This window comes from Mustela erminea, chromosome 1, assembly GCF_009829155.1.
Source record: "Mustela erminea isolate mMusErm1 chromosome 1, mMusErm1.Pri, whole genome shotgun sequence".
NCBI classification, from domain to species: domain Eukaryota; kingdom Metazoa; phylum Chordata; class Mammalia; order Carnivora; family Mustelidae; genus Mustela; species Mustela erminea.
In genome coordinates, this window is record NC_045614.1 from 21,430,000 (window position 1) to 21,443,284 (window position 13,285).

Sequence of the window (13,285 nt, forward strand, 5' to 3'; positions counted from 1 at the left end):
GGTTTGGTTTTGGTTTTTTGTTTAGCCTTTTGTCCTTTTTCTGAGCTTTTTGGGTCTGTTGTTTGATCCCTTTCATTAATTTTCAAAAATCCTTGGTTACTATCTTTCCTATAGCATGAAAAAATCATGAAATGTGTTATTCCTTGCCTACAGTTGTTCTAACAAACGGTCATGCCTGGTGACTTAAAACAATAGAAATTTATTCTCTCCGTGTTCTGGAGGCTGCAAGTCCAAAATTAAGGTATCAGTAGGGCCCCTGCGCTGAGGAAGCACTGAGAAAGAATTGTTTCTTGCCTCTTCCGGCTTCTGGTGGCTCCAGGATTCCCTGGCTTATGACTGTGTTACTCCAGTCTCTACCTCCATCTTCAAATGGCCTTTTCTTCTGTGTAGCTCTTGTAAGGAGACTTGTCATTGGATTTAGGGCCAACCCAACAATCCAGGATAAAACCTCATCTCGAGATTTAATTTCATTGGCAAAGACCTCCTTCCCAAATAAGATCATGTTTGCAGGTTCTGGGGGTCAGGACAGACATATTTTTGACGGGGCCACTGTTCAACCCACTACAAAATGCTTAAACATAAATCTAACAACATATATGCAAAATCTGTATGCTAAAAACTACATGTTTTTATGCTAAAAACTACAGTACACTGATGAGTAGTATCAAAGAAGACCAATACCAATGAAGAGATATATCATGTTTGCATACTGAAGGCCCAGTGTTTTTGAGATGACAGTTCTCTCTGAAATCAGCTATAGAAGCATAGAAACATTACCTGATTTCAAGACTTAAAGTTACAGTAATTGAAGAGAGTGTGGTACTGGTAAAAAGACAGACACATAGATCAACGCCATCCAGAAATATACCTACAGATAGCCGGTCAATTAATTTTTAACAAAGGCATGCAAACAACTTAGTAAAGACAGTTGCTGGAACAAATGGACGTCCATATGTAAAAGAATGAACTTTGGTACATATTTCATACCACATATAAAAAATAACTAATTCAAAATGGATCACAGACTTAAATGTCAATCCTAGAACTATAATATTTGTATAAGCTTTTCTGCTAAACATAGGTGAAAATCATTATGGTCTTGGATTAGGCAAAAATTTCTTAGGTATGGCACCAGAAGCATGACCCATAAAAGAAACCGCTGATAAAATGAACTTCATCAAAATTCAAAACTGCTCTTTGAAAGACACTGTTAAGAAAATGAAAACACCAACTATGGACAGGAAGAAATTATTTGCAAGTCACATATCCAGTAAGGACTTATATCCAGAATATAAAAGAACTTTCAAAACTCAATGAGAAGACAACCTAATTAAAAGAAAAAACAGGGGCACTTGGTTGGCTCAGTGGGTTAAGCCTCTGCATTCAGCTCAGGTCATGATCTCAGGGTCCTGGGATCCAGCCCTACATCAGGCTCTCTGCTCTGCTTCTCCCTCTCTCTCTGCCTGCCTCTCTGCCTACTTATGATCACTCTCTCTCTGTCAAATAAATAAATAAAATCTTTTAAAAAAAGAAAAGAAAAAAAACCCCAAAGATTTGAACAGACACTTCACCAAAGAACATATAAAGATGGCAAACGCACACATAAAAGATGCTCTCCATCATTAGCAGTTAGGAAAATGCAAGTTAAAAATCACAGACTCCTGGGTGGCTCAGTCAGTTGGGCGTCGGCCTTCAGCACAGGTCATGATCCTAGGGTCCTAGGATCAAGGCCCATGTCGAGCTCCCTGCTCAGTGAGGAGTCTGTTTCTCCCTCTTCCACTGTTGCTTCCCCTGCTCTCTCTCTAATAAATAAAATCTTTAGAAAAAAAAAATCACAGTAAGATACCAGTATACACCCAGTAGAATGGTCTAAAGTTAAAAAACCTGACCATACCAAGTGGTGGCGAGGAAGTAGAGAAATTAAAATTCAGACACTACTGGGGAGAATGTAAAATGGTACAACCACTTCAGAAAAGAGTCTGACAGTTACTTGAAAGGCTAAACATACACTTGTTATGTTCTAGCCATTCCACAGCTAGATATGTACCCGAGAGAAAGGGAAATACATGTCCATATAAAGGTAAGTATATAAAAGTTAACAGCTGGGGCACCTGGGTGGCTCAGCGGGTTAAAAGCCTCTGCCTTCGGCTCAGGTCATGATCCCAGGGTCCTGGGATCGAGCCCCCCACATCAGGCTCTCTGCTCCACAGGGAGCCTGCGTCCTCCTTTCTCTCTGCCTGCCTCTCTGCCTACTTGTGATCTCTGTCAAATAAATAAATAAAATCTTTAAAAAAAAAAAACAACAAAGTTAACAGCAAAAAAAAAAAAAAAAAGTTAACAGCGGCTTTACTTGCAATAGCCAAAAATTGAAAATAACCCAGATGTTCACCAACAGGCAGATAAACATTCGATGGAGTACTACTCAGCAATAAAAAGAAATGAACTAGGGCACCTTAGTGGCTCAGTGGGTTAAAGTCTCTGCCTTCGGCTTAGGTCGTGATCCCAGGGTCCTGGGATCAAACCCGCATCGGGCTCTCTGCTCAGCGGGGAGCCTGCTTCCCCCTCCCCCCGGCCCTGCCTGCCTCACTGCCTACCTGTGATCTCTGTCAAATAAATAAATAAAATCTTAAAAAAAAAAAAAAAAGGGAATGAATTATTGACTCATGTAACAACATGGGCAAATCTCAAAATAATTAGACAAATTGAAAAAAAACAGAGAGAATATATAATTACATGATTCCATTTGTATCAAATTCTGAAACACACACACACTGACTGATCTGTAGTGACAGAAAGCAGATTAGTGGTTGCCTATGGGTGGAGGTAGAAGGAGTAGATTGATAGAAATAGGCAAAAAGGAATTTTAGGGATGATGGGAATATTCTGTACCTTGATCATGGTGGTGATTAACTGTACATGTCTGCCCAAACTCAGAGAGCAATTCACTTTTTAAAGATTTTATTTATTTATTTTAGAGAGAGAGAGAGAGCATGCAAGCGGGGGAAGGAACAGAGCGGGAAGGAGAGGGAGGGGGGAAGGAACCCCAAGCAGAATCTGTGCTGAACACAGACCCTGATGTATTGGGGCTCGATCTATGACCCTGAGATCATGATCTGAGTTAAAACCAAGAGTCACATGTTTAATCAGCTGAACCACCCAGGCGCCCCAGCAGTTCATTTTTTAAAATGGCAAAAGCTAAAGTGCATGGTTGGTTCAGTCTGTAGAGCATACAATGCTTGATCTCAAGGTCATGAGTTCAATCCCCATGTTGGGCATAAAGTTTTCTTAAAAAGAAAAAAAAAAAACAAATAAAATGGTGAATGCTACGATTTGTATGTTAATAAGCCTGACTTAAAAAAAAAAAAAAGATGGGCACCTGGGTGGCTCAGTGTGGTTGGGCCGCTGCCTTCCGCTCAGGTCATGATCCCAGGAACCTGGGATGGAGTCCCACATCAGGCTCTCTGCTCAGCAGGGAGCCCGCTTCCCACCCCCTCCCCCATCCCGCCTGCCTCTCTGCCTTCTTGTGCTGTCAAATAAATAAATAAAAATCTTAAAAAAAAAAAGATGTTGTTTTAACTGAAGTAGCCCTAGAAGCCCAACCTGCCGATCACGTAACACTGTACTTGATACTACCCATCACGGCCACTCGGTATCAAGGTGAAGATCACTAACTCTCCACTGGACGTTACCAAAGGGCAAACGCCCAGGCTGAAGACTCCAAGTGAGGCCCATGAGGCCCATCACTGGTCTGGGGATTACAGTTCCCAGATGCAAAAAACCAGCTCACGTTTCAGTGCAGCTCAATTCCCAAAGCCTCAGTTTCCCTGGTTGTCAGCAGAGGTTTCTGAGGCAGCGGCCACCCTGTCTGTGGAATGTCAGGCCCCAACTGCTCAGAGGTCCCTATGTAGCTTGACAGTCAGCAGCAAGCAAGGTCTGCACATACCTGGCCAGCAGCCAGGAGTGGCCGGAGATTTACCATGAAGATGCTGTGAGCTAATGTGACCCAGTGGTCAATTATTAACACCTGCTCAAGGTGGAAATTTCTCCTTTTCTTTTAATCTCTAACACTAGACCTTGCCCCCTGCTCGGCCTGTTCTGGAAACAAACTGTCACAGACAAAAGTACCCTGGTCCACGGGCCAGACTCTGGGCCAGAAAGGGGAGAGGAAGGTGACTTGTGCCCCAAATCTGGGCTATCTCACGGGGACCCAACTTGTACAGAACCGAGCAGCCGTCTGGCTGGCCATGGCCCACTAAAAACACCAAAGCGTGTCACTGTGTCTCCAAAGCAGAGCTGAGCACAAAATTGGAAGAAATGGACAGACAGACAGACAGACACACACACACACACACACCATGATTAAATCTTTCTCAACTAAAATCTTTCATCTGACTGCTCACTGCATAGTCTGCTAAGTGAGGGTGCAGAGATTCACGCATTCGCTTCTTACAGTCTTTGCCTCGGGCCTTTGGCTCTGACAATTTGCCCTCATGAAAAGTTAATGGGTGTCTATGTCTGCCTGCCTGTTTGCTAAACCTGATCCCAGCCAGGAGAGCAGAAAAGAGGACAGAGCTCACTGGAGCTCATGCTTCTCTCCAGCTCTTCAAGTGGAAAAAAGGCACGGCCGTTTTCTCGAATCAGAGCTCGGAAGAAACCTGGTACTGTATCCACTGCGCATATTTGTGGACTAGATACACAACAGCCTTGTTTGCCCTATAATTTAGAGTTCCGGCCTGGGGTCCAACAAGAGAGAAAATTTCTGGTTCTAAACATAGCCCTGAACCCAAGAGGAACACTGGTGTCTTCAAATCATCTAATTGTTCGACAATCTTGCCAATGTTCTTCCAAGCCAGCCTAAGTATGAGTATGGGATCTGGTTACCGTGTTGGCTTTTATCTAGGGTACGAATGTGCAGGGTGCTCTCGTGTGTTCCCTGCAGCAGGCTCCCAAGGAGGGCAGGGTGCTGGGTCATCTGTGTGCACAGAGGGAGCCAAGAGGCTCAAGGACACAGGGTCTGCGGCCAGCAGAGCAGCCTCTGAACGGAATTAAATGTTCTATGACAACGGGTCACGTTTGGGTCTAAGAGCCATCCCTTGACCCCAGGCCCCCACCGATCAGAAGAGGACAGCGTGTCCTCTGAATTAAGAATTGTGAAGGGGTCGAAGGATGGGTCTGAGATGGATGAGGGATCCACATGCTAACCCACCCTGGGACTCCAGGCAGCTTGGCCCACTCCCATACCAGTCCTCTCCTCAGAGAGTGGTCCCTTGGAGGCAGATGGCATCTTATCACACCTGTGTCCCCCACAGACCTGCCTGGCACATGCGAGATGCTAAATGCACAAACCAAGGAACCCTATCTCCTCACCCAGGCTCAAAGCAAGACTGAGGCCTCCATACCCAGGCTCAAATGACCCTCCTGGGCTCCACCCCTGGCGACCTCCAGCTGTCCACTGCCAGCCACACTCTCCAGGAGTTTCCAAATATCTCTCCCCACAGGAGAGGGCTGATGTATAAAGCCAGAGTTTTCAGAGGAGTGAAAGGATTGCCCTGAGAAGCAGGAACTGGAAAGTAATTCCAACGTCCACATATGCCCTCCAGGGAAAGCAGTGGAGCTGAGAAGGTCTGTTCACCGCAGCGGCATACTCAGGGGAGGGGAGCTGCGGGGTAGAAAAGAGGATGAGCGGAGGTTGGCGGGGGGCAGGGAGGAAGACCTGGCAACTGCGAACAGGTAGAGGCCGGGGGAGATCAAGCGGGCCATCGTGCATCGAGAACTGTCCTCAGCACAGAGGGGGTCCCTGACCCTCCTCCCCAAAGGGGTGCTGAGGGAACAGGAAAACACCCCAGGCCTTTAGGGGCTGACGCCCTCCAGGCCCTCATACTGGGTACAGCCAGAAACACACAGAGGTGGGTTGCAAGGCAGAGTCAGGGGCCATCGACAGGGACCAGAAGGAAGCAGGCAGGGGCGGGGTGGAGTCGTCGACTCCTGGAGCAGGTGAGACCTCCGGAGCATTAGCACAAGCCACACTACTGACAAGCAGAGAAGCCGCCCTGCAGTCTCCACAGCGGTGAGCAGCGCCCCTGTGACACCATTCCCTGTGAACAGGACCCGTGTCTTCCAGGGTCAGCTCTTGCTCAGCTCCATTCCACAGATGTGACCACAGGCCCACCCCCGGCTGGGTGCTGAGGGGCTTAGGGTCACCTGCCCCCTCCCTTGAGACAGAAACACCTACCCTCCCAGTGCAAACACCGGGGCATCCAGGGAGGGAGATGAAGCCCAAGGACTGACTAGAGATTTTCTTTTAAAAAATTAGACTGCTTTGAACTAATTTTAGACTTAGAGAAAAGTTGCAAAAAATAGTACAGAGAATTTCCATATATCCCTCCCCCAGGCTTCCCCAGTGCTAGCATCTTACATAACCATTAGGACAATGATCAGAGCAGGAAATTAACCTTGGGACAATACCATTAACCAAACTAAGGGCCCCGGCTGAGCTTCACCAGTTTTTCTAATGTCCTTGGATCCTGCTATTCCAGAATCCCAACCAGGACGTCCCCCTGCACTGAGTTACTTCTCCTTGGTCTCCTGCAATCTGGGTCAGCTCCTCAGTTTTCCCTTGTCTTTCATGACCTTGACACTTTTGAAGAAGAGTACTGATCAGTTCTGTTGTCAAACGTCCCTTGGTGTGGGTCTGTCCAGTGTTTTCTCATGATCAGAACGAGGTTATCCATTTTTTGATGAGAACACCACAAAAGCGAACCACCCGACACCGCAGAACTCATGTGGACAGGACGTATTATCAGTGGCGTTGACCTTGACCAATGGTGATGACCGCTCTGCCAGGCTTCCCCAGTGCGAAAATACATCTTTCCCTGTGTAGTTAATCTTGGCTTTTAAAATGTGGCTTTTAAAAAATTAATTATTTTTATTAACATATAATGTATTATTTGTAAAATGTGGCTTTTAAAAAAGGGAACGTGTCGCTGTCATTACGAACTCCACGCTGTCAGCCCAGCCTGCTGATGGCCACAGCTGCCCCACAGATGAGAGGCAGCTAATGAAGATGAGCGGCAGAGCCGACGTCTCTGGAAGACGCCGAAGCTCTCGGTGACAAAGAGGAACAGTAGCGGTTTATTTATAGATCCACTTGAAGACAGCTCATTGTAACTACTGGGGTTGAATTTTTAAAACCTCGGGAACAAAGGCTGGCTATTTTAAACTCTCCTTGCACTTAGTTCAATGGAGAGTGTTAGAGGCACTGACCACACCCGGGCATCACTCCCGAGCTCGGCAATTCAGAATTTGTGTAGCATCTCAGGACACGAGCACGGCCTGCCAAGGCAGATAACCATGGCCAGCTCTGCCTACCCTAGAGGCAGCGGGCCTCTTCTGGGCCAAAGCTCTCACCCCCAGGGAGGAGTCAAGGGAGGCTGCATCCTATGGGGTCTCTCAGCCTCCCCCTCCTGGAAAATTAACTTGCACACAGCTATTGTGAACCAAGGTTATATCACCTCTCTCTCTGCCTCCCCCTACAGGCTGCAAAGAGGGACAGCGCCCTCCAGCGGATGCCTGCCCAGGACAGCCGGCACTAGCGGACCCATCTCCAGGCCGGAATAAGGGTGTCCTGGAGCTCGTGGTATAAATGTCCCTGAGGACAGTAGGAGAGCGGCACCCCGGAGCTTCTCTTGCCCCCAGCCCAAATACACCTCTAGCCAAGACTGCTCAGTCTCTCCAGGTACCAGAACCATGGTGGGGAAGGGAGACATGGGTTTTTTCAAAGCCTCCCACGTCCTTATTTGAGCAAAAAGCACAGAGCCATATTCTTGACACAATGTGGAAAAATGTGAGTATGGACTAGGCATTTGATAGTAAGGGATTATTAATTTTGTTGGATGTGACAAGAGCACTGCAGTTATATAACCAAGAAAAGTCTTTATTTAGGGTAAAATAATGTATCTGGGATTAAATAAAAATACTCCAACTCTTCTAAAAAAAATGGGGGGAGGGAGATGAGCAAAATAGACCAGCAAAACGCTGAAGCTAGACAAAAGATCCAGGGGAGTCTGTGACACTATTCTCGCTACTTTTTGTGCTTGCTTGAAATTTTCCACAATATAAAGGGGGTTTTTGTGTTTTGTTTTACTTAGTAAAAAAGAAGAAGCTCCCAGGTGGCTGGAACGAGCCGTGGAGCTGAGGCCAGGCGAATGAGACCCCAGGAAGAAGTTGAGGACATGTCCCCAGCCTGGTGTCCCGGCATTTTCAAGCACAGGATGCAGATTTGTCGGAGTCCGTCAACATTCAGGCCAGTCTTTGGCATGGCCACAGAGAAATCCCCCAGGGGCACCACAAGCATTCTGTGAGCCCTGCAGCAATGTCCAGACCGTCAAAGAAACTAATTTTAAGATAATCTCCATGGAAACCATCTATTCTGATTTTTGCCATGGTAACCGATGAGAACATAAACACAAGCGCTATCTAACACCCTTACACCACATGGGCCAACGCTGCCATCCAATCTGGCAAATTCAAGCTGCAAAAGGCTTTTTTCCAGTGAAAACGAGAAGTACTGAAACTTCTAGCGCAGACATGCTGATTCTACCACCTCCGCTGCCCGGTCACTGCCCCTACCACCCCGTGCACCTGCCCTTGGAAACTGACAAACCAGGCCAGAAAGGGGTTTCCTTCTTTTAACCTGGGACCGTCAAAAACACTAAAAGAAAGAGCCAGAGCCTGCCTCTTGCCTCAAAGGCTCAACCCATGCTGCCCTCAGCTGCAAGCATGTGTCCACTGAACCCGGATTTCTAGAACATTCTGTGTTCTGGTGACATACAGGGCGCCAAAAAGTGACCAAGTACCTAGACCTCCAGGAAGACCACAGGCCGGCGAATAACCAACTACAGGAAAGAAGGGCTGCTCCGAAAGGTGGGGCAGGAAGGATTCACAAGCTGTGGGCCTCCTGGAAAACGCTACATGGAGGAGAGGTCATCTGGGAAGAAGGGAAATGCGGGGAAAAGGAAAACCTCCAATGGTTATGAGACCCTTGAAGAAGGTAACAGAGCTCTGAAAGGTGTGTGTGCGTGCCCGGTTTACGCTCCATGTCCAAGCACGCAGAGCCAGATGCAAGGGTCCTCCGGGCCTTGTGTGGGTTCCGGAGCTAGGTTCTTGGATCTTCCTGACACCATGAATATCTTACCATGCCTTGCCTGGGGTTTCCGAGAACATGTCTGCTGTTGGCTTAAGTCATTAAATAGGCTTTCCTTCCTAAGAATCACACTACTCTTCTCTAGATAGTGACCTACCTATTGGTGGAACAGATGAGAATTTTCCAGTGGCAGGAAACGACCACTCCAAGGGGCTACTCTGAGAAGGGTATACAGCCAAGTCCCATGCTACAGCCCCATCCTCTCACTGCCACTGCGGTTACCGCTGCACTGGGACTTGCTTCTGCTCCGAATACCTGGAGACACTTCCCCAAAAAGCTCCTTGACCTGAGGCCTGAGATGTTGAGACACCAGCACCCAGGTCATCTCAAGCTCAGGGGCCAGAGACTCACCTGCTGGCTTCCCTAGAGGCCCCGCAGGCTCTGGGGGTGGGGGGCGGGGGATGATGGAGGCACACACTTGCACAGGCACAGGAGGCTTAAAAACAGGTCACTGGACTAGTGCAGCAGCGCTAATGGACGGAACAGGAACCGAGACAGGAAGACCGGCGGCAGAGGCCCACGGAGGTCTGCCCTGGGTACCATCCTCCCCCTTAGTGCATCCTGGTTGGTAAGAAAACCAGCTGTCTGTAGAGCCCAGTGGGTGCCTCTAGGTTTAAAGAGCCCACAGGGGAGCACTAGGTTTTCTTTTACCACTAGACAGAGATTAGAACTAAAGCCATTATAGCACTTTTCCCCTCTTGGAAAGAGGAGGACTACAATTCTCCAAATTGGGCTGAAAGGGACCCCAGTTCTCCAAATGCTTCTCCCAAACTATAGTCCCCATGAACCCTGGAATGTTCCCAAGATGGTCAGAGACTTTCTTCTTCCTGCTACATCCCTGCTCAGGAAGCCATTGTCACAACTGGCTAGATTGTTTTCCAGTAGACTAGCGATTCTTAGAGTGGATCCCGGGATCATCGACATGACCTAGAAGTTGCAAATTCCTTTCCAAGTCAGACACTCGGGATGGGACAAGTTATGTTTAACAAGCCTTCGGGGTGATTCGGAAGCACAATGAGGTTTGAGAGCCACAGCAAGAGGCTTATCGCAATCCACGTGAACTGGTCAAAGGCCTGTCTCCTCGCTGCGCTGCCAAAGGCAACTTCCTCCTTCCAGTAAACACAGTCGTTATTAAACATGAGTCTGGCTGCAGCCCTGACCCACCTCCCAGGAAACTCAGTTGTGGCCTCTGGAAGGAAAAGGAGTGGGGATCTGGCCTGCTTCCCAGGAGCAGATGCAACAGGTCAGAGCCTGAGGGAAGGGTCCAACCCCCCCATGCTGGTCCCCAGGCCCAAGGTGCCCCTCTGCAGGGAACATTGGAATCTTTGGTTCTCCTAGACTGGGTGCAGTCAAGTTACCCTCCCCGGCCACTGGGCAAGGATGCCCGGACTCCAGTAGGACTCTCTTTAAGAATTGTAGCTTGGTAACAAATACAGAATCTTCTTTGTTTCTATTCTCCTCTGTCTTCCCGCTTAAACTAAGAAGCCCAGAGCACTTTTCATGACTTCTATGCCGGTAAAGGTAAGGAAAATGCAACCAGAGTGTGAAGTGAGGCCTCTTGTCTGGGGCCCGCTGCTGCCCAGCATCAGCAAAGGCCGCTGCGGTCACCCTACCTCCATGCCGGCAGGAGAAGCTTTTTACGTAGTGAGCCGGGAAAATGGAGAATGCCCGAAGGATGTACCGTAGGCTGGTGGGAGGAAATCCGAGTACAGAGAAGCAATATGGACTGCCTGAGGTTACAGGAGAGACTCAACACGTCAGGCTAGGCTCCAGCTTCCTCTTAGATCAGCAAACAGGGGCAGTACAGCTCTTAAACCGCCAACCAAGTGGTTATAGGCTGTCGGGAGTCTGGACCCCAGGAAACCAACCCTCTTCCAAGATGCGTAAGTGCCTGGGCCTGTCCCAACTCACCTGCTGACTAGAGCCCTTTTGACTAACTAGTCCTGGGAAATTCAGAGCCAGAACCAGGGTCAGCTGGAGAAAGGAGAGGTTCCCTTCTAATACACATAAATCCGGACTTCATTCTTGCCGTAAACACCCACAATGCCTTGTCTGCCACGCATCCCCTCAAATGCATACCTCTCCCCACTACTGAAAGCAAATGCCAGCCAGAAATCTACGTTCTCAGCGAGAGACCCCAGTCCTCCACGCTCCATACAGAGGGAATTCCACAAAGCAAGTAGAAATGGACCCCGTCCTCTGCCTCAAATCTGACTCCTCAGGCTAGATGCCTGGATTGAGAACCCAGGAGCCTCAGATCTTCAGCACGGGGTAAGAGGCAGTGCCACGACTGGAATCGAGCCTGAGAACCCCTACATCAAGCCCCACCCATGGTAGCACCCCAAAACAGAAAATGGAAGCATGGGTGTAGGAGGCGGCTGGGGCTTCACCCTCAGAACAGAGAAACTAGAAAGAAGAAACAGGCCATCCTCAGGGAACGCTGAGCCCTCGGGTCAAGCATTCTTGGCCAACCTTGCCACCTCCTCCTGGGGACAGCTCTAGCACTGAGGATCTGGATGGGGGCGGGGGGCCATGGGCAGCCACTTTGCTTTGAGGAGTCATGGGGGTGATGGAAGAAAAGAAGCCTGTTTCCATTCACCTTATGGATTGGCTTTTGGATCTGGGAACACAGAGGACTTGGGTCTCTCCTCAGGAAGCAGAACTGATTCCTGCAAGGGTCTAAAACCCTTACAGGACCTCACAAAGGCGACCTGCAGACAGCAGTCAACATCAAAAATTATCTCTGTCAGAATCGCTCCCTCTGCTGCATGTTGTCCCTCCGCTCGGCAAGTGGGGAACACACAATCAGCCCGACTGGGCAGGGGGCTCATCCTGCTCTCGGTCTGACAGAGGAAGGAAGAGAACATTTTAAAAACAGCTAAAGCTTGGTGAGTACTTGCCATGTGCCAGGCACGGTTCCAAGTGGCTGCCTGGCATGCACCACCTCGTGAAATCTCATGAAGGAAGGCCTGGCGTCCTCCCATCTGAGGTTGAGGGGCCCCAAAATTCAAGGTTACTGTCTGAACTGGAGGGCAGCCAGGCCCGAGAACGCAGGAAGTGGTTTTCAGTTTTCCTGAATTACCTGGAATTCTGCGCTCTTCCCCTCCCACCCCGCTCGGCACAACCTTCCTTCGCAATTACATAATAGGCTCTCAGGTGTTTGTGGAGGAAAGGCAAGAAGAGTAAATCGGAACAAATGCATCTTTGCTGTTAAAAGTGGTTTTAAAAATGCTTCTGTGGTTGAGGCAGAAATCAGTCCTATGGCAGCGGGGCTTGGGGGAGCAGGGGCCAAATCCAAGGTCAGCCAAGACACAGTGACCCTGATGCCTCATGGGCTGGCAGGAGGGAGCTAAGAGGAGCTAGAACCTGAGTGGCTGAGTGCCGAGAAAACAGAGAAGGCCGGGGACTACAGCTCAGGACAGAGGTGAGCACCAGACCCTTGAAAACAGCAGCAGGAGCACCTGCTGCCTAAGACTGGCAGGGCCCACCCCCTGCCCCCACACGTGCCCCTCTGGAAAGTGCTCATCTGCCCGCAAGCAGCCCTCCCGACCTCCCTCTGGCCTTGTAGCGTGTCACAGGGCAGAACACGGAGCTTCCCGGCCACCCCCAGCTCAGCCATTGGGCTGGAGCCCTTCCTCTGCAGCCTTCCAAGCAGAGAAAGCTCCCAGCCACAGTCCTAAACTCTCTCCTCCACAACTCAGCCAGGAATAGAGGGAAAATGGAACCCATTATTCTCATTCTGAAGGGCTGGGAAATGGCTTGTGCTTTTCAACATGAAATGTGCCTAAAAATAAGCTGTGAATTTCAACCAGAGGTTGAAAATAGCTCTGGCAGTGAACAGAGCTCTCTGTTCAGAGTGAGCTCAAGGATGGCCTTCATTCCAAGAGAGAGAGCTGAATGCTACAGTCCGAGCAGGGGTACAGGGCAGGGGGCTTTCCAGGGCACAGGGGCTGTCACACACTCACAGGGCTGCCCTGGCCATGGTCCACCAGGGGGCCTGCCCTCCGGCTTTAGAATGCCATCCTCCGTGACACACACAGTATCTGGCCTGCTGGCTCCCTAAGATCCTCAAATGCCCAGGTG

The 13,285-nt window shown here is 49.1% G+C and overlaps 1 protein-coding gene and 1 pseudogene across 5 annotated transcripts in view; one reads left to right on the forward strand and one right to left on the reverse strand.

Annotated features, from left to right (window-relative positions):
* The window catches only part of POC1A (POC1 centriolar protein A), a 69,077-nt gene that overhangs the window by 26,367 nt on the left and 29,425 nt on the right, over positions 1–13,285 (reverse strand). The window lies entirely within an intron of this gene.
* LOC116577758 lies at positions 7,153–8,471 on the forward strand (annotated as a pseudogene).